This window comes from Protopterus annectens, chromosome 1.part1 (genome assembly GCF_019279795.1).
Source record: "Protopterus annectens isolate FY-2018-M chromosome 1.part1, PAN1.0, whole genome shotgun sequence".
Lineage (NCBI taxonomy): Eukaryota > Metazoa > Chordata > Ceratodontiformes > Protopteridae > Protopterus > Protopterus annectens.
In genome coordinates this window covers 458,414,047-458,435,090 of record NC_056726.1, presented here as the reverse complement: position 1 = coordinate 458,435,090, position 21,044 = coordinate 458,414,047, and the positions used below count along the sequence as shown (strand labels likewise).

General features: G+C 40.9%; 1 protein-coding gene across 1 annotated transcript in view; it reads left to right on the top strand.

The window, feature by feature from the left end:
• CAPN9 (calpain 9) overlaps positions 1-21,044 on the top strand; it is a 626,364-nt gene that overhangs the window by 252,264 nt on the left and 353,056 nt on the right. The window lies entirely within an intron of this gene.

Here is a 21,044-nt window from a genome sequence, read left to right as displayed (position 1 = left end):
CCTGCCCACCCTACCTTCTAAAACCAGCCCCTCCCTTCACCACTTATCTTCTCTCCTTCCCACTCTTCACACTATCTTCCCACTCTATTTCAGTTATACATTCTCTAAACATGTCTAACCAATGCCAACCTTTGCTACTTATATCCTTCCTAACCATCTTCATCTCTACTTATTTCTCCACCTCTTATGAACAAGCCCTTCCTTATACTCTAACAATTCCACACAAAGTAACCCAAATATCCCCCCTAGCTCTAACAATTACCTATCTCAACACCATCCACAAAACTTCCTACCTCCAAGCTAAATATCACCGACTTTCTCACATCAAATATCCTACTCATAGCCTTAAAAAACATTTTTACTACTACCACAAAATTTCTCAATCTTACAACCCTATATTAATCTGCTCATTAATACATGGTGATATCCACCCCAACCCTGGCCCTAACTCACCCCTACCATTCTCTAAAAGCCACCAACTATTTACAAGACCAACACCATCTACCAAACCCCCCAAATCACTCTCAATTGCTCAATTAAATAAAGCATCTGTAACAAAATACCACAAATCCATGCCCTCCTAGATGTCCAACAGTTTGATATACTCTGCCTAACGAAACTTGGCTCAAACCTACAATTAAAGATAATGAAATCACCCCTGGCTATAACATACTCAGGCAAGACCGCTTAAACAAAAGGTGGTGGGTAGCAATTCTGTATAAAACCGGATTGCAAATAAGCAAAGAAAATCATACTCTTCCATCTGATAATAATGTAGAAATAATTATTTCCAAACTTCAGCTCAACCCTCACAAAACAGTTAACATTATCTGCACCTATCTTCCCCCAGGAAAAACTCCCACTATTTTAGAAGACCTATTAAATTGGCTTTCACTAAATCTCCCTCAAGAAACTATTCTTTTAGGAGATTTTAATATTGACTGGAATTTATGTCAATACACCAATCCACCCACTCTTATTAACCTACATGGCTTTACTCAAACCATTAACTCCCCAACAAGAACAAACAAACAAAATAACAAAGAAAGTATACTTGACTGGATACTTATAAACAGTCCCCAGCTAAAGTATACAACAGGGACTCTCCCAGATGACCTCAGCGACCACTCTCTAACATATATCATCAGGCATAAAACAAGTTTAACCATCCCACACAAGTCATAACATCCCGTAGCAAAAATTCCTAGATCCCATTCTGTTTCAAAATGAACTTATGCAAGTTAATTGGTCATCTCTTAAATCTCTCCGCGGTTAACTACTTCAGTCATACTTTTCTGACAATCCTAGAACATCACGCTCCAATGCGTTCTATAAGAATTAAATCTAAAACAGCCCAATGGCTTTCTAATGCCACCAGGAATCTAATCCGTAGTAGAAACAAAGCCTGGATAAAACCTCTAAAAATACAACTGATCACCTTATTTTCAGAGAACAAAGAAATTTAACAAAAAAAGCCATTTTACAAGACAAGAAGAACTTTTATACTCAGCTACAACAAACATCCCTACACCAACCACATAAATTCTGGACCGCCATTAATACACTGCTATCACCAGGAAAAGTTGCCACACCAAATCCTATTGATTCTAACCCGACTGCCCATTACAAACGGCTAATGCCTTTAATACTTTCTTTACCTCTGCCATTCTAAAGCTAGCTAACCAACAAAGCCCTGATACCTCCAAACTGCTAAACCAAGGTCCCACTCCCCCCCCATTCCACCTCAAACCCATACCCACCACATATATATCATCCTTACTTCAAAATTAAAACCTACAACTCCCTCAGCCGACAAGTTACCAGCAGAATTCCTTAAAATTGGTGCAAAAGCCATAGCTTACCCCATCTCCATATTGATTAACAGGACCATAAAAGAAAGCACAGTTCCATCATTATGGAAAATCTCTTATATTATCCCACTATTCAAAGGTGGTGACTCTACTGAGTATTCTAACTTTCGTCCAATAGCATTATTATCACCACTTGCAAAATAATGGAGAAATGCATCCACAAACAGGTACTAAATCACCTGCTAAATAATAACCTCCTAGCTAAGTGCCAACATGGTTTTCGCCCTTTCCATAGCACTACTACAGCCTTACTTTCCTTTATCGACTCAATAAATAATAACATACCCTCTTCAGCCTTCTTCGTTGACCTATCCAAAGCCTTTGATATGGTCAACCACAAACTTCTCCTCCATCGTCTAAAGTCCTCTCTTTTGACAATACAGCCTTAAATTGGTTCACATCCTATCTGAATAACCGCAAACAGGCAGTACTCTGGCATAACCATCTCTCTGATCTCCTTCCCACCTCTATAGGAGTTCCTCAGGGCTCTATCTTAGGCCCTCTACTATTTTCCATCTTTATAAATGATCTTTACCTAGCTACTCCTCTATCAACTTGCATTCAATATGCTGATGATACAACCATTATCTGCTCAGCCTCAACACAGTCAGAACTTTATTCCTTACACAAAATACCTTCACTACCATAGAGCAATGGTTCTCCAACCACTGTCTCCTCCTTAACCCAAAGAAAACCAAACTCCTGATTTTACACCCACCATTTTGTCTCCCTCCATTAATTTCTCTCTCACAGCCAACAATGGCATCCTTATCTCCCCAGACAATAACACCAAACTACTAGGCATTACAATTGACAACCAACTCAAATTTGACACACACATTGACTCTACAATAAAATCAACTAACAGAAAACTAGGCTCTCTGTATAGAATTAAATCTTTCCTTACTCCTGAAGCCAGAACCACTATAGCTAGAACCCACTTAATCTCTTCCCTTTTATATGCCTCCCCAATCTATACAAACCTTTCTAAATATAATCTTACCAAACTAACTTCGTCTTATAATAATATTGCCAGATTTGCTACAGCATCTCCATATAGGACTCACCATTGTTCTAACCTTAAAAACTAGGTTGGCTAGAATTACCTAACCTTATACATTTTAACCAACTTACAATTGCCCATAAAGCTCTTTACCACCCAGACAATACCCCAATGCTCTCCACCCTCATAAAACCCTATAGCAATCTGAAAACCTGCGCTCCTCCAACAAAATACTGATTCATACTTCTCTTTCTAAGAACTCAGCAGGTGACTCCACATTCTCAAACTCAGTTGGGAAACTATGGAATCAACTACCTCAAGACCTCGCCACTCAAACATCAATCCCACTATTTAAAACTAAACTTAAACATTTCTTTTCCAACCACTGGCTTTGCTCTTGCAATAACCCAGACTAACCTTTCATACCTCCCTACTATGAGATTTTTCCACTCTCTTTATCTCGTATACCTAACTCTCTACATAACTCTCTACAAAGCTGTTTCTATTACCTCACTTCTAATAAAGGAACTAAATCTCTACTTTCCATCTTCTTTTAAAGATGTATTAGACTAACTAGGTACTTTATCTGTACTGTCATATTGTACACTTTTCTAAGTAATAGAGACTTCTTACTGTACCTCATATTTGTACTCAAATGTTCTTAATTCTAACAGAAGGTTTAAAGAATATGTTATTAGATATTATTTGTATATGTTGATATATTTCTGATAAAGTTTTTCTTTTAGTCTTACTATAGTAGTACTGTAGAGGAGCTTTTCTCCCCGGGCCTCCACTGAAAATGGACATGTATCCAGTTGGACTAGCCCGGTTAACAAATGTAAAATAAATAAATAAATAAAATAAATAATTTGGAATGTAGAACCTATCCTTAAATATTTACACCAGTTACAGTGACTGCATGTAAAAGTGCCCTTCTGTTTGGAAAAAGGGTCATTATTGTTGTTTCTTTCCAGGAGACTTTTCAGATTATTGCCTCTTCTGTAAACAATTAGAGGATTACTACCTAATTTCTCGAAAAGTTGGGAGTTGCTGGTAATGAAGTACCAATTCTTGTGTATAATAGATGGTATTAAGGTGGAATCTGTATTAAAGGTAGTTATAAAGCTAGTAGTGAACTTGGGACTCATGTTAGTTGTATTACCACTATCACTACCTTCAGGCAAGCTTAAACAAGTCACAGAAGTGTCCAGGACATCATTGCTTTCTAAAACACTACTGTTTAACAGAGGTGCAAATAAACCTGACTATCTTTTATTTCTGACTTCATGTGTTAATTCTATTATTAATGAGTCAGGGTAATCTCGGCTAGAGAACATTCCGGCCAATGTGAGACATTCTTCTTCAAAGCTTTCAGTTGTGCTACACATTTTGGCAGCCCTAATAAGCTGTCCTTTCACTATTGATCGTTTTTGTTTATAAGGTTGCAAGCTCGAAAAGTGGAGAAATGAATTACAGTAGGTTGACTTCCTGTAAATAGATGATAGGAATAAACCCCTTGTCATATCCTTTTCAAGCTTGACATCCAAATAATCGATCCCTGTAGTCGAGAACTGATAGGTGAACTTAAAAAAGCTGGTGGTACTGTTCAAGTATTCTACTAAGGCCGCAGCCTCCCCGGTATTACCTTTAAATAGAATAAAGATGTCGTCCAGGTATCTGGTGTAATACAATACCTGGTGGTTGAAGTCACTATTATGTAAAATAAATTGTTTCTCCCAGTGTGCAACAAATACATTTGCTACACTGGAACCACATGGTGACCCCATTGCAATACCTTGTGTTTGAAGGTAATATTGCTGGTCGAAGATGAAAAAATTAGATGATAAAATAATGTCTAATAACTCAGAGACAGTATCAATTTCAGTCGATGGGGCACCCAGGTCAACAAGTGTGTTACCTACCCACTCAATAGCCTCAGTATGTGGAATCAAGGTATAGAGGTCAACGACATCTATAGTGAGGAAATTACTAGCTTGGTCGAATGAAATGTTATTAATGTCTCGAAGAAATGACCAGGAATCTTTACAAATGTGAGGGATAAGCTTCAGGTATTTACTCAAAATTTTGTCCACTAACCGTGCACAGGGATGGGTCATAGATGACCTACCGTCCACCAAGGCCCTCATAGGAGGATTAAGTAGATTTTTGTGAATTTTTGGGATTCCAAAAATCACTGGTACCTTGGGGAACGTGATGTCAATATAATGGTAGGTGTCTAGGTCAATTTTGCCAGACAGGAATAAATCTCTGAAGTAACCTCTATTTCTAGAGTAAACTGTGTTCATTTCGTTTTTAGATGACGGGGTGTATGCTGAGTTATCTAAAACAGATGCCATTTTGTCTTTGTAATCATTGTTGTCTAAGATAACTAGACCACCCCCTTTATCTGGTTTCAGTACTCTGACTGGCAGGCTACAGAGATTATTCAACAAGTACATTTGTTCCTTAGATGTGTTATTTTTCTTAAACCCTGAATAAAGCTTATAATTCTTATTTAAATGTCTAAAGTCTGCCTCACAAGCTCTTTCAAACAAAGCAAGATCCGGGTGTAAAACTGGATTAAACACACTAGGCAATTTAAGATTACAAGGTTGTTGTAGTAGGGGGATAGAAAACAAGATGTCTAGATTCAGTTTATGCACATAGCTTTTTAAATCTATTATAGTTCTAGTTAAGTTAAAATTGTGACTAGGCACAAAAGTATTACCAAAAGCTAGACGATCTATTAAGTCTTGGTCAAGTGTTATACTAGAGAAGTTGTAAATTTTAAAGTCCCCTCTGGTGTTAAAAGTAATCTTTAAGTTATTGTCATCAGATTGACCGAGGTCATTGTTGAAACTCAGTTCTGATGCTTGCTCCAGTTCCTGGTCTTGTGATTGAACTGGCGGTTGTTGTTGTGATACCCTAAAAAATTACTATTATTGCTGTTACACTGGTTAGCATCTCCTTCACGTTGGTTGTGCAAAGTAGAAATAAAGTTATTATTTCTATTTGCCTTTATTCTATTGCTCCGTCTAGGCCCCTGATCAAATTCAATATCATGTTCTTCGATGATGTTGTCTAAGTTGGAAGCCCTATGTTGACCAGGGACTTCTTCATTGCTGGTAGGCGCACCTAGGGTACCCAAAGTGTCAGTGCTAGACTTAGATAATGTCAGCTTAGGGTAAGCTTTTTCTTGCTGGTACAAAAGTCTGTCCCTACTTAGTTTTTTGTATTTATTGGCCTTAAGTTTGATCAATAAAGCGTCTATGCTGTTAAAAATACGAGTATAATCGTATTTGTATCTGATAAAGTCAAGGTCAAGTTTAATCAGGTTATCCAGTTGGTTAATCTCACTTGTGAGAGTTGTTATACACAGTGAGTAATGTTTTATCATAAGTTCAAGTAACTGTGACCCTTGTTTATCAAATATAAGAAAATATAAGAAATAAGATAAGAAACTAGGTAGGTTGACTAGTTGCTAAACAAACTATTTCTTCCTGGATTTCCAAGGCTATTTATTTCCTTTTGTACTAGAGCTGTAGCTTCTTCTGGAGCCTTTTTCAGTGGTCTGGATTCTAGAACTATTCTTGAGGTAGCTACCTGGGCCTCTTTTCATAGTTTTACTAACACTGTAGAAGTTGGATGTGTTTTCTTGGGCCACAGCAGGTTTTGCCCGACATCCTCCAGGATTTGTTGAACTATAATTTGTCGTCCCCCCCCCCCCCCCGGCTGTAGCTTTAATACTCTCCTACTTGTAAGGAATACTGCAGCATTGGAAGGGCTTAGTACATTTGTGTAAGAACTTACCATAACAGTAGATGTCCTACAGATAACTGTTGCAGTATTATATCCCACCCTCTTTCTCCTCTTTTGGTCCTGTTGTGACCCCCTGGTTGAGGCACATTTCCTTTTTAATTTCCTTTCTTTGGTTCCATTGCCTGTCCTGGGGCAAGTAAGTTCTAAGGTAGTTCATGCCTTTATATCTCTTATGTACCTTCCACCTTCATTATCAGGTCATAAGTCAGATGGATAGCTCATGGAAGAGCCCAGGCTTTAGTGAGCTGGTCAGATGTACAGCTATCCCTGGCAGGATATCCCACTTGTATGGAGCACTGCAACTGTGACCAGGAGGACATCTACTGTTATGACAAGTTATTATACAACTGCACTTTCTCAATCAATATATCTAACTTTTGGAATATTTATTCCATTCTACTTCACTATTACAGTGGAAGCACTTTTTGTTTATTGTTTTAAGGTTTCATCATAACACTGTACCTTTGCTAACCTTTAAAATACACAGCTCCAGGATTTGCCATTCAGTACTGACTTTTAGTCACTGTTTAGAGTGAATTTGCATGATGTCCTTCAAGGATGCATCTGCAGTCCTTACAAATGGGTTGTCCTGTCGTCAGGCAGCCCTTCGGTCGGCCGGATTCCAAAGTCTGGGTCTGGCCTCGGCTGGTGTCGCACTTCACCCGACGTCATAGCTGCAGTTATTCGGGTATAAAGGCATCAGCCGACGCCATTTTCCTCAGTCTTTCTTGCCGTGGCGCCAAGCAGAAGCTGTTCGCAAGTGCGGTCGGTCAGAACCAGAGATTACTACTACCGAATACTTCTACTACTACCGAAGACTTCTAAAAGCTAAGTACCCGTTGGGGACTCTTTCTTGCCTCAGCCGATGTCAGAAAAAGTGAATAACTGTTTAACTTGTGGGAAACAAATACCTCATAAAGATTTCCACTCTTACTGCTTACCTTGTTTAGGCCCAGACCACGACGTAGCAGCTTGTCTAGCCTGTGCTTCTTTTAACCGACGGACGCTTAGACGTCGGTCGGAATTTGCTGAGGAGTTTTTCGGCTCTGATTTTGCTTACATTATGCCGTCAGATCCTCCGACTACGCAAATATCTAAAAAGCGCAAGGAAAAGGACCGACACTCGCGGTCTGCGGTTTCGGCCGAAACCGCTGTTAGGCCAACCGCGAGTGTCTCGGTTTCGGCTGAAACCGAGCAAGCGGTTCTTCCTTCAGCCGAAAACTTACCTCCTACCGAGGCCTCTTCCAACCTCGTGGAATTGGCTTCTGAAATCCCTCCTGCTCTTGCAGTTTCTCAGGAATTATCTGACACTATCCCCTTGGATATCTCTACCCCTGCACGTGGAGCTGCTAGGCCACCTGCATCCATGTCCATTAAGGCTTTTGCCAGGGCTAAAGCAGCTAAAACTACTAAATCTGTGCCTGCTAAGACCCCCTCTCACAGGCCTAGCTCTAGTTCACAAATGCTTAGTCTAGCAGAGGATCTCATTTCTTTAATCCGGGGATCCCAATCTCACCCAAACAGGGCCTCTCACCCACCTCCAGAGAAGAGGCCTAGAGCAGAGCCCCCTGAGCCAGTTTCTACAGATGATTCCTCTGATGATTCAGATAATACAAACCCTCCAGAGGCTTCTTTCTCCCCTTATGAAGACTCTGATGCTGAAGAGTCCATTCCTTCTGCCTCTCCGCCTGAGGAATTTTCCTTTGGGGAAACCTTACATGCTATGAGGGAACAATTTCAGTGGCAGGGCCAGGATTTTTCAGACTCTAGAAAGAGGCTTAGAACTTTTCTGCATTTACCACAACATAGGCCTTTAGCCATACCTCCAGTTCTCTCTGTTGTAGATGATGCATTTAATGATGCTTGTACTGCTCCTGATTCACTACCTCCGGCCCCTGCTAAGCCCGATAGGTACTATAGGGTCCCGGACACACATTACCATTTGTATAAGGCTCCTTTTGCAGATCCCGAGACTATCTCCCAGGGTCCTAAGGCTGTAGCAGCTACCTCTGCCAAAAACCCCCTCCCCTCTGAAAGGGAATCCAGGTCCTTAGAGAGATGGGGTAAAAAAGTTTACACTTCTGCTACTCTTTCAGCTAGAGCATTGAACTGTCAATTCCACATGATCCAGTATCAAGAATTTATGCTAGACCAGTTAACCAAAAAGCTGTCCTCGGATGAACCATTAGACAAAAAATCTGTTCAGGAAATGGTACATAACATTCAGAAAGTCAGTAACCATTCCTTAAAATGCGGCTATGATGCACTGGAGGCTTCCTTTAGATCAGCCATGACTGGCACAGTTATCAGAAGGCATGCATGGTTAAAAGAGCAGGCCTTACCAGACCATGTTAAATCAAAATTACTAGATGCTCCCATGGACAAGATCAATTTGTTTGGCTCTCCTGCACAACAGGTGCTGAAGAAGATGGAAGAGAAGGCAAAATCTGTCCAAACAGTGAAAGATTTCTTACAGGTCCAACCTCCAAGGTTTAGCAGGAATTGGCCCTCCAAGAATTGGTCCTTTCCAGACTCCTCCAGAGCCCAGAGAGACAGGAATAGGCGTTCAAGAGGCAGAAGTCAATCCAGGGGTGCCTACAGGGGATGCCAGTGGCAGGGTAACAACCAGCGAGGTGCAGCCACAGACACAGCCACCACCACTACTACAGGACAATCACAGTGACTTGGCTCTAGCACCGCCTACCAGGGAACAACTAGAAGCACCCTTGGGCAGGAAGCTAGCTTTATTTTCAGTAAACTGGCATTACATCACAAGAGACAAGTGGATTTTGCAGACAATAGACCAAGGTTACAGGTTTCACTTCCATACTCTACCAGGGAAGAGAGGAATGCCAAACCTACCTCCAAATCAAAAGGCAGAAGCTCTAAAACAAATAACTCAATTATTAAGAATGAGAGCTGTGGAAAAGGTACCATCTATGGAGCAAGGACAGGGATTTTACTCCAGACTCTTCCTGGTACCAAGAAAAGAAAGCAAATGGAGACCTATTCTCGACCTGTCCGCTTTAAACACATTCCTCATTGTTCCAAAATTCAAAATGCTGACCCTACAGCAGCTTCTTCCCATGCTGGGCAAGGAGTCTTGGCTGGTAACTCTAGATCTCAAGGAGGCATACCTGCACGTCCCCATACGACCAAATTGCAGAAGATACCTCAGATTTCTTTCAGGATCAGAGCATTATCAATTCTCAGCATTGCCCTTTGGCTTATCTACTGCGCCCAGAGTGTTCACGAAATGCCTGGCGTCAGTAATTGCTCATTGCAGGCTTCAGGGAATCCAAATCTACCCTTACCTGGACGACTGCCTGATACAAGCGGACAACAAAAACAAGTTAGCAGAAGACTTGAAAAGGGTCATTTACCTACTACAAGCCCTGGGATACACAGTCAATATAAAAAGGTCAAGGCTGATACCATCCCAAAGGATAACCTTCTTGGGTGCAGAGCTGGACCCATCGAAACAAATGGCATTCCTAACAGTAGAAAAACAGGAGCAACTCCCTCTATACTTCTTGGCATTAACAAAGCAGAACCATCTAACAGCAAGAAAAGTCCTGCAAGCCTTGGGTTTCATGGCATCCTGCATAATATTGGTTCCACATGCCAGACTGCATATGAGAAAGTTACAGTGGTACCTAAGGAATTTATGGTCTCAGCACAAGCACAGCCTAGAAACCCAAATTCCAATAATTCCATGCCTGAAGCAAGAATTCCAATGGTGGGCTCAGGCCTGTCAATCAAACAAAGGATTGCCCTTCCACAACACTCAACCAAGCCAAACCATCACCACGGATGCCTCAGACCTCGGTTGGGAGGCCCACATGCTGGACAAGTGCATACAAGGTTTATGGACTCAAGACCAGCTGCACCTACACATAAATCAAAAGGAAATGCTGGCAGTAAAACTGGCAATTCAGACATTCAGACCATTTCTTTGACAAGGTCAACTGTTGATAAGGACAGACAACACCACAGTTATGTGGTACATCAACAAACAGGGAGGCACACATTCGTACCCTCTATGCCGGATGGCAATGGACCTCTGGAATGTGGCCCTGAGTTACAACATTCAGTTACAAGCAATTTTTGTACCAGGAAAAGAAAACATTCTAGCAGACATACTAAGCAGGACTACCACGGATGCCCACGAATGGATGCTGCATCCGGACATCTTCAAAACCATTACAAGAAAATGGGGGCTCCCACAAATAGACTTATTTGCATCCCCACGCAATCACCAACTAAAGAAATTCTGCACAAGGACGTACCATCCACTTGCTTGGAAGGTGGACTCCCTATCTTTCAGTTGGAAAAACCTGACAGCATATGCATTCCCACCACTTCCTTTGATGCACAAGGTGCTATTGAAGATCAAAGAGGACCATCCAAGGATCATTCTGATAGCTCCAGACTGGCCAAGACAACATTGGTACCCATTACTGAGGAGCATGTCTCGGGAACAAATATGGCCCCTACCCTTGTTCCCTTGCTGTTAACACAGAACAACTACAACACCCTGCATCCAAACCTGAAAACACTGCAGCTAACTGCCTGGAACATTGCATAAGAACAAATAACCCAAATTTATCCCAAAGGGTTAAAGACATTATCTTGGAGTCTCGCAGACCCTCAACAAGGAAAAATTATTCAGCAAAATGGAAAAGATATTCCATTTGGAGTAATGCAAAAGGAGAGAATGTGTCACTGGTAAACATAGCCAACATCCTGGAATACTTGGCAGAGCTCTTCCACAAAGGCCTGTCCTATTCTTCCATTAAGATTCATGCATCAGCTATTTCAGTAGAATACGACTTGGATCCTCCAGTCTTCTCACATCCTCTGCTCAGGCAGTTTCTGTGAGAAATTAAAAATGTAAAACCACCTAGGAAGCCACCATTGCCAGCATGGGACTTGAACTTTGTACTAGAAAAATTGACACTCCCTCCTTTTGAACCAGCAGCAACAGCAGAATTACAATACTTATCATGGAAAACTGCTTTCCTACTGACAATCACTTCAGCAAGAAGGGTATCTGAGCTACAGGCATTAATGGCAGTACAGCCCTTCCTGATCTTCCATCAAGATAGAGTGTCCATGAGAACAAATCCTACTTTTATGCCTAAGGTGGTCTCCAAAGTATCTTTGAATCAGGCTATCCACCTACCTACATTCTTCCCCAACCCACAGAACAGGGGAGAAAGACTGTTGCATACCTTGGATGTGCATAGACAATTACGCTACTACCTGGACAGGACCAAGGGCAATAGAAAAACTGACCAGCTACTGGTAGCATATGCAACAGGAATGGAAGGAAAAGCAATTTCAAAACAGACAATCTCTAAGTGGATAGGAAATTGCATTAGATTTTGTTACTCCTACCATGGGAAGAAAACTCCAGAAAACATCAGGCCTCACTCTACAAGGGCTACAGCCACTACCACAGCTTTTCTACGAGGAGTGGCTACCAAAGACATTTTAGAGGCTGCTACTTAGAGCTCCGTGCATACATTTGCCAAGCATTATAATTTACCTTTATACTCTAGATCCCGAGCAGGTTTTGCCACTGCTGTTTTGCAAGGGATCTTAACTACACCATAATTTCATTTCTCCTCCTCCCCCAGTTTGGCTATGGTATTCTACTCATTTGTAAGGACTGCAGATGCATCCTTGAAGGACATAGTACAGTCTTGTACCTACCATAAATGTAGATGTCCGATAGCAATGCATCTGCAGTCAGGATTACCCACCCTCCTTCCCCTCTGTGGTACTCCTAGGGTATTTGCCCATCTTGTAGCTAGCTGGGGGAATCTATTATGGTGTATTTGTTTGTATATATATGTACATACATGCTTATTTTTTGTTTGCTCTCTACTATTTGGAATCATTTGCATTTATCCAAATTTAGCCTTCCTAGAGGGCACCTGGCATCTGGGGCAAGAAACACTGAGGAAAATGGCGTCGGCTGATGCCTTTATACCCGAATAACTGCAGCTATGATGTCGGGTGAAGTGCGACACCAGCCGAGGCCAGACCCAGACTTTGGAATCCGGCCGACCGAAGGGCTGCCTGACGACAGGACAACCCATTTGTAAGGACTGCAGATGCATTCCTATCGGACATCTACATTTATGGTAGGTACAAAACTGTACTTTCTCTCTTTGTGTATGTATTTTTGAGGACTCTGGCTTCCTCCATTATCCCCACAACTGTTGCTTGATTGGCTCCCCTAAAATATTCATTCTATTTAAACTTGCCATATTATGCTAGATTATAGCTGAAATGGTGTAACTAAGGCCTATTCCTTTACCTACTTTACAAATCAATTCAGGCTTGATCTCTGACCAAGTCTCTGGAACAGAAACTATTTGGCCTCACTTGCCTCATTCTCAAGTTTAATGCAAACCGATTAATACAGCTAAAGCTACTTTTGAAAGGAAAAAAAAACAGATTCAGCAATCCAGGCAACCTAAAATATTTCTGGATGGAGATCACCTCCCTACTAATAAGTCTAAAACAAATAGAAATGCAGCTCTTGGCAGATGGCACCATATGTCTGATCTTAGCATTATAGCCCAGATGTTTGGTTACTGCATAGCAGATGTCTGTCATCAGAGCATTTGTTAACTCGAGAATGCTTTGCTAAAGCTAAAGCTAGGGCAATGTTTGGAATGTCTCATGTTCTCTTTTTACGTTTTATTATTAATAAGAAAAAAAACAAGCTATTCAAATCTTGACAGAGCAGTAGCTGATGATGTCCTTGCATTCATTGCTGCACTATTATTAACTATTTGAGGATTCTCTGCCACAGAAGCCTGATGTGCGGCCAATCTTCCAAAGACTTCTGAATTTAAAATGTATGCTGACATCACCATATGCACCCTGCATAATGTAGGGCATAAAGGTGACGTTCAGGCTTACCAAAAGCAGAACTTCTTTGCCGCCAGTCTGACAGTATCTTTTACACTGTCGGTCTGTTTACCTGCTTCTGTTTACTGCCATTTGAATGCATTTTCATTCTCCAGGAACTTCCTGTGTCGTTTGTTGTTTTTGCAAGATAAGTGCCCCATTGCAGATTTTGTTTTATCTTGTTTTTTGTGTTCCTTGAGGTTAATGTCATCCAGGAAGGGTAAATTCCAGTATGGGGAGATAGATCCCCATAGAGACTGCCATAATAAGTGTCTTTTTTGCTTAGGTACTTCTCATGACTATACATCTTGTTCTATTTGTCAGGCATTTGTTCCGAAAACCCTTCAAAGTAGATTTTCTTCCCTTTCCTTGTATGTTGAGAACCAGCATGTTAGGCTACTCGCTAAAGATACTGTGGAAGGACTCTCCTACCCCAAGGGTCAGCCATTAGGGAAAAAGGTGAAAAAGGTACGATTGGAATTTTCTGCTGTCCAGCCTCTGCCAGGTGTTTCTCCTAAAGTCATTATGAACCGGGAGGCTTGCCCAGCTGTGTTGTCAGATTTCTCAGCCATGACCATGTTGGAGGTCTGTAAGGATCTGGCTTACAGCATGCCTGAAGAGGCTTAGCAGGAATCCGTCTCAGACATTCAGAGGGAACCACTGTTGAATTTTTCCTGAGGTACCTAGGGGAGTTCCTCTGTTTCTAGCTGGAGAAGAAGCTCCTGCTACAGTTTTTGACTGTCATCCTGGATCTGAGCTTTCTCAGGATGTTCCCTTAAAAAAGAAACAAAAAATTAAACATGGTTCTTCTGCTTCTAGGGGTCCACAAAGTGAGTGGCAGGCTTTTACTCAAGGATTATTTTCTTCCTTAATGTCCTTAAAGCTTCCTCATGGGGTTTGAGTTCCTGCTTCTCCTTGGCCCTCTATGTTTCTTAAAAGACCTAGAAATGATGATTCTTCTGAGGATGAGTTGGATTCCTCTGATGAATCGCTAACTTATTCTACTCAAATTCCTTCTCCTCAGTGGCGGCAGGTGACTTCAAATTAAAGGGGGGCTGCAGGAACCAGATGAATGGGTGGGGCCAATGGGATGGGGTGTGGCCAATTAGAAAGGGGTGGGGCTATGCTCACAAACACAACTGGAACTTTAATTAAATATACTGCCCTGGGTGCCAAACCGTCATTATGAAAGTCCAATCAAGACAAAATGAAGTGTAGAAGAAAAAAATATTTCAAATGCATTGGCTACATGACAGCTTACTTAATTATCTATATGGAAACAAAAAGGTTGTGAGGCATGAAAAAATAAATTACTTTTTAAATACATTACTGGAATACTAGTCAAAATCAAGTATAAAAAAACAAGCTTCTCTTTGCACTGCAGTTCTAATTATAACTTATATTCAGCTTTATAAAAGTACCAAGTAACATGCTGAAAGTAGAAATCTCTGTGATACCCCACTTGTAAAAATGTTTCTTATCCAAAAAACCTGCTGCCTGACAACAACTATCTACTTGTTTCATGGGGAAAACATGATCAAAGTAAAAAATGAACAGCAAACAAGAAACAAGCTCAAGATAAATTGCTTAAAGGATTACTGCACAGGTTATGGACCACACATGATAGATTGGCATTTTGTTTAGTTTACGAGTAAAGCCTGCAAATATGACTGCAAATATCCAACAAATGTAATGAGCTTAGCAAATCACAAAGCAACAGAGCACTGCGACAGCATGCATTTTCTGAATAATAAAAAGCATAAATCAACAGTATAAAAATATGACAGAAAACTAGAACATTCTGCAAAATCAAGGACAGATGAAAAGCCACTATTGTACTTGTGTCTAACTTGGATGGGGGAATACTCTGCACACTTACACTACATAATTGCTCCTTGCCTTGCTTGGACACATCCAGAGTCACTATATGGGGGAGTGGGGTGCAACAAGTATGTCACAATTTGAAATGTCTCTAGCTGATGGTGATGGCTCTGACACTCATACCTCTCAACCTCAGAGCAAGAAATCTGGACAAAGACATACATAAAAGTGGGACGCAGGCCCAAAAATAAGGACAATTTTTAAATATTGCTCTTATAAACTTAGAAAGATAATAGAATAGTAGTAGGTCTTGCATTAGTATGAATTTTCTGAAGGGTATGAAATCTGAAACTCAAATGTCTGCCATTATTTTCTAACTTCAGTCTTTAATGACTTGCCACTAATTTGCCAGAAAACCACAATTTTATGAAAAACAGGCCAAAAGTGTGATGCAAAAATATAAAATTGCCACAAAATACAGCTGTGAACCTGTCAAAGAAGGGGCACATTTTTAATATTAGTACTGTTAACTTGAGCAGCTGACAAAATAAGAGCGTCTACATGCATTTCTGAAATAAAAATAATCTATAACTCTGATCATTACATTATTTATAATTGTAAATCCTCCACATTTTCTTCCAAAATTGCCAATTTGCAGAAGGGTTAATAGGGGAAGAGCAACATTTTGAGCCAAAATTGGGGACAGTTGAGAGGTTTGGGTATTCCTAATTCTATAAAGTGATTTATTTGCACGTACCTCTCAACCTCTTAATACAGGAAATCTGGACAAAGCCAAATAAATATATCGGGGGAACATACAAACAGAACTAAAAATTGCTCTTGTATAAACTTAAGACAGTTGATAGAATAACAGGTCTTGCGTTAGCATACATTTTTCTGAAGGTTATAACGTCTGAAACTCAATGTCTGTCATCATTTAGTGACTTCATTCCTAAATGATTTGCCAGAAAACTACAAATTTTATGAGGAACAAACCAAAAATAAGAAGCAAAAATCTGGAAAGTTGAGAGATATAGTTCAGCCTGGGCTGTCTGAGTTTGCTACCCTCCCCCCTCACAAAATCATGGTCGAATGGCACTTCCCCCCTGCAGCCATTCCAATGTCCCTTCCCTTGGTTATTTCACCCCATTTACTATAAACACTGTATTGTGCATACTGCTTTACTTCTGCGATTATTTGGATTTCATTTGAAAGTTTTATTTTGCATTTTACAGTACAAACCCTAATAGATATCTGCTAAACAATGCAATGCAGTCGCACAATGAAAATAGACTTAGCATTAAAACTTCTCTGCCCTTGAAACTCACATTCATTGAAACAGCACTGAAACCCATGTTCAAAGAAAATACATTTTGCCAGTGGCAGATAAAGATTAACTTTGGGCTGTTTTCAAATCATAGGCCCCTTGAACATGAAACATACACATGCTCTTTGATACAACTTCCTGATTGTATTAAATTATATTCCTTGTACAATACAGTGCAGTTGTTAGAGGGCATTTTAAATTTATTGTTTTGAACATTTTTCCAGTAAACAATGAAACAAAATGCATGCACCAATGACAAAACTGCCCAATTCAGAACATTTCCATCATAAAAAGTCTACTCAACCTTCTATAGTCCACCAGTATCAATAAATATGCACAATCTCTGAAGTAGTAAAATCCACATTAAAGAAATCTGTAACTAATAAAGAGGTTGCTGCTAGCAAACAACTTTATATGTCATTGTTTCATCTACAAATAAAGTGCCTGTTGCCCTTGAAGAATAAATTGCCTGTGTTGCATGCATTAAAAAAATGATAAGCTAGTCATAACGCAATAGGGAATGGATGGTAAACTGATAACAGGTTCATAGTTACTAGGTATCTTTGCCAAAAAGGACTGCAGCATCCACCCCCTTTACAACACAGTACAGTATCAGCAATGCGTCTACCTACTGTGGAAGTAGAACTCACATCCTTCTACATCAAAAGCAAGTACACTACCTGTTGTGCTATTAACAATGTCTCAAAAAGGTACATCATTATCACAAAGAACATGGCTAGAACAATCATACTGTGCCTTGGTGTCTTCCTTTTTAACTTGCAGCAATTTATTTTCCAAGTAACATAAGGCCTATAACATCATTTTACTTGCTTTTTTCTTCTTTTCAGTAGTCAGTGAAGTAAAGCATTTAAAAACAGTTATACAAGGAACAAGTCATTCTCTTCATATCACTAGTGACATGAATGACCTTGATTTTTACTCACTAGAAAGAAGGCAATACAGAGTGCTATCTGACCTCCAGCACAGTTTCTTACTCCTTCCATAATGAATATCATTTAAGTGATGATTGCCATTGCATTGCTCATGTTTTACCTTAATATACTTTACTTTTCATATATTCAATGTAGATTACACTTTGCAAAAACAAATTGAAAATAACTAAGCTGTGTGTGTTTGCCATGTATTTTATTTTTCTTTAAAAGAGGCCTACTTGTGCAAAGGTATGATTAATGACTTGTAGTTCTGTCTACAGAACCATTCCATAGTCAATGACTAGCTTGGTATGCCTTCTGACCTTAATTAAGCAATATCAAGCTAAGCCTGTGTATGCTGGAAACTCCCCATTTATATATACTGAGGGAGAACAATCAAATTACAGTGTGCTTTTGCCCGATGTTAGGTAGTTCAGCAACATTCAGATTGTTGACAGGTGCAGATGTACAAAAGACAAAAGGATTATTTAAAGCACGTCACTGTGGTTATGCCTTTGAGCAGTAGCCTTCAATTAAAAACACACTGGTTTACTTTAGTTTCTAGCGAGCATGCATAAACAGAAGAATGCACTCACAGTCAGCTGAAGCAGTCTACAGCCCAGTTTAAGACAAGTGCAGAATTTCATTAAAAAGAAACAGCAACCCTTCCTGTTTTTTCAAATGAACCGAAGGGAAAAATATGTTTGCATAACATATATCTTTTTATTTTAAAAATCTCTCTCTCTCTCACAACACACACACACACACACACACACACACACACACACACACACCCCTTACAGCAACATCCAAATCCCACTTACCTGTAGTAGATCTTGTCCTTCACCACCATAAATCCAATCCCTGCAAGTGAAACCACAATAAATAAATCCAAACCCCGATCCCTGCAAGTAATCCAAACCCCGCACAAATCTGCAAGTGAAACCACCATAAATAAATCCAGGCCAGCGAGATCTTGACCCTGCGTGCAAAAAGACCCATGAGATCTTCCCCCGAAGAGACTGCAGCAAATTCCAGACTGCTGACGTTGCAGTCCGACCCCAACGCGTTTTCCCAGCGAGTTCCAGGACCAGTCTATGCAGTTTAAAACTGCATAGACTTCTGAGAGCTCTGATGTCCTTCAAGGATGCATCTGCAGTCATAACAAATGGGTTGTCCTGTCGTCAGGCAGCCCTTCGGTCGGCCGGATTCCAAAGTCTGGGTCTGGCCTCGGCTGGTGTCACACTTCACCCGACGTCATCTCTGCTGGTCTTCGGGTATAAAGGCATCAGCCGACGCCATTTTCCTCAGTCTTTCTTGCCGCGTGGCGCCCGAAGCAGAAGCTGTTCGCAAGTGCCGGTCGGTCAGATCCAGAGATTACTACTACCGAATACTATCAAGACTTCTAAAGCTAAGTACCCCGTTGGGGACTCTTTCTTGCCTCAGCCGATGTCAGAAAAAGTAAATAACTGTTTAACTTGTGGGAAACAAATACCTCATAAATATTTCCACTCTTACTGCTTACCTTGTTTAGGCCCAGACCACGACGTAGCAGCCTGTTTAGCCTGTGCTTCCTTCAACCGACGAACGCTTAGGCGTCGGTCGGAGTTTGCTGAACAGTTTTTCGGCTCAGATTTTGCATACATTATGCCGTCGGATCCTCCGACTTCTCAAATTGTTAAAAAATGCAAAGAAAAAGACCAACACTCGCGGTCAGCGGTTTCGGCCGAAACCACGGTTAAGCAAACCGCGAGTGTCTCGGTTTCGGCCAAAACCGAGCAAACGGGTCAATCTTCAGCCGAATCCATGACTACTACCGAGGCTCCTGCTACCCTAGTTGAATCGGCCTCTGAAGTTTTGCCTACTAATGTGGTTCCTATAGAATTATCAGACACCATCCCTTTGGATGTCTCTACCCCAGCACGTGGTGCTGCTAGGCCTCCTGCAGCCATGTCTATTAAGGCCTTTGCCAGGGCTAAAGCAGCCAAAACTGCTAAATCAGTGCCTGTTAAGCCCCCCTCACACAGGCCCAGTTCCAGTTCTCAAATGCTTACTCTGGCAGAGGATCTCATCTCTTTAATAAGGGGATCCCAATCTCACCCAGACAGGGCCTCTCAGCCTCCAGAAAAGAGACCTAGAGCAGAGCCCCCAGAGCCAGTGTCCTCAGATGATTCTTCTCTCCTCTGCTCCCAAAGCTGGATAAATTTTACAGGGTTCCTGAGGATTGATCTTCTTTATATAAATGTCCTGCTGCTGACCCTTCGGTAATGTCCATAGCCTCTAATAAGCCATCTGAATTGCTTCATTCACCCAAGTTATTGCCTTATGACAAGGACAGCAGAACTATGAACAGGCTGGGCAAAAAGGTTTATACTTCTGCTACTCTAGCTTTTAGGGCTATTAATTATCAGACCAATATATTTAGGTATGTGTTGGCTCTTCATTATGGGCCTGTCAACTTATTTCTGATTTTCCAGACTCTGAGGGTAAAACTTCTGTTCTTTCCTTGCTAGGGACTTCCTCTCAAGTTGTTTGTCATTCTATTAAATGTAGTTACGATGCAGTAGATGCCTCTTCTATGGCTGCTGTTTTTGTTAAGTTTTGAGGAGGTATTCTTGGCTTAGGCTTCAACCTCTATCTGATGATATTAAAGGTAGCTTGATGGATGCTCATCTGGATTCTAAACTTTTGCTTGGGGAAGCTGCTGGTTTGTTTAAGTCCCTTCAGGATAAGGGTAAGGCCTTATGGGAACTTAGCCATGTGTTTGTTTCTCCTGTGCCTAAATTTCAGAGAAACTGCCCTGCTAAGCCTACCTTTGTAGGCAAACACGTCCTTCTACTAAAGGTAAAAAGAGTGCCAAATGGACTCCTCCTGCTAAGGCTACTCAATTTTAGGGGACTCCAAAGCCTTCCTTTCTGGACAAACCAGGCTCTGTGTGACTATCCATCCCTTCCCAGCCACATTCCTCTTTCTCTTTCTCTTTCTCTTCCGGTTTGGCTTTAGATCACTCAGGATTCTTAGGTTCTGTCGATCATTCGTCAAGGGTGCTTCATGGTGTGGAAATCCCATCCTCCATTTATGGGCATTCCTCAGCCTCCTCGGGAACATCTTCCCTTTTTACCAGAGGTTGTTTAAGATCTTTTGTCTCAGGGTACTATTCAAGAGGTCCCTATGTCCCAAAGGGGGAAAGAGTTCTACTCTGGACTGTTTCTAGTGTCCAGAAAAGAGGGTACTTGGAGACCTATTCTAGACCTCTCTCATCTAAACACTTTTCTAAAGTTACCTTCTTTTTGGATGTTGTCCTTTCAGGTTCTTTCTTTCCTCTCTTGCTCATTCAGGCCTAT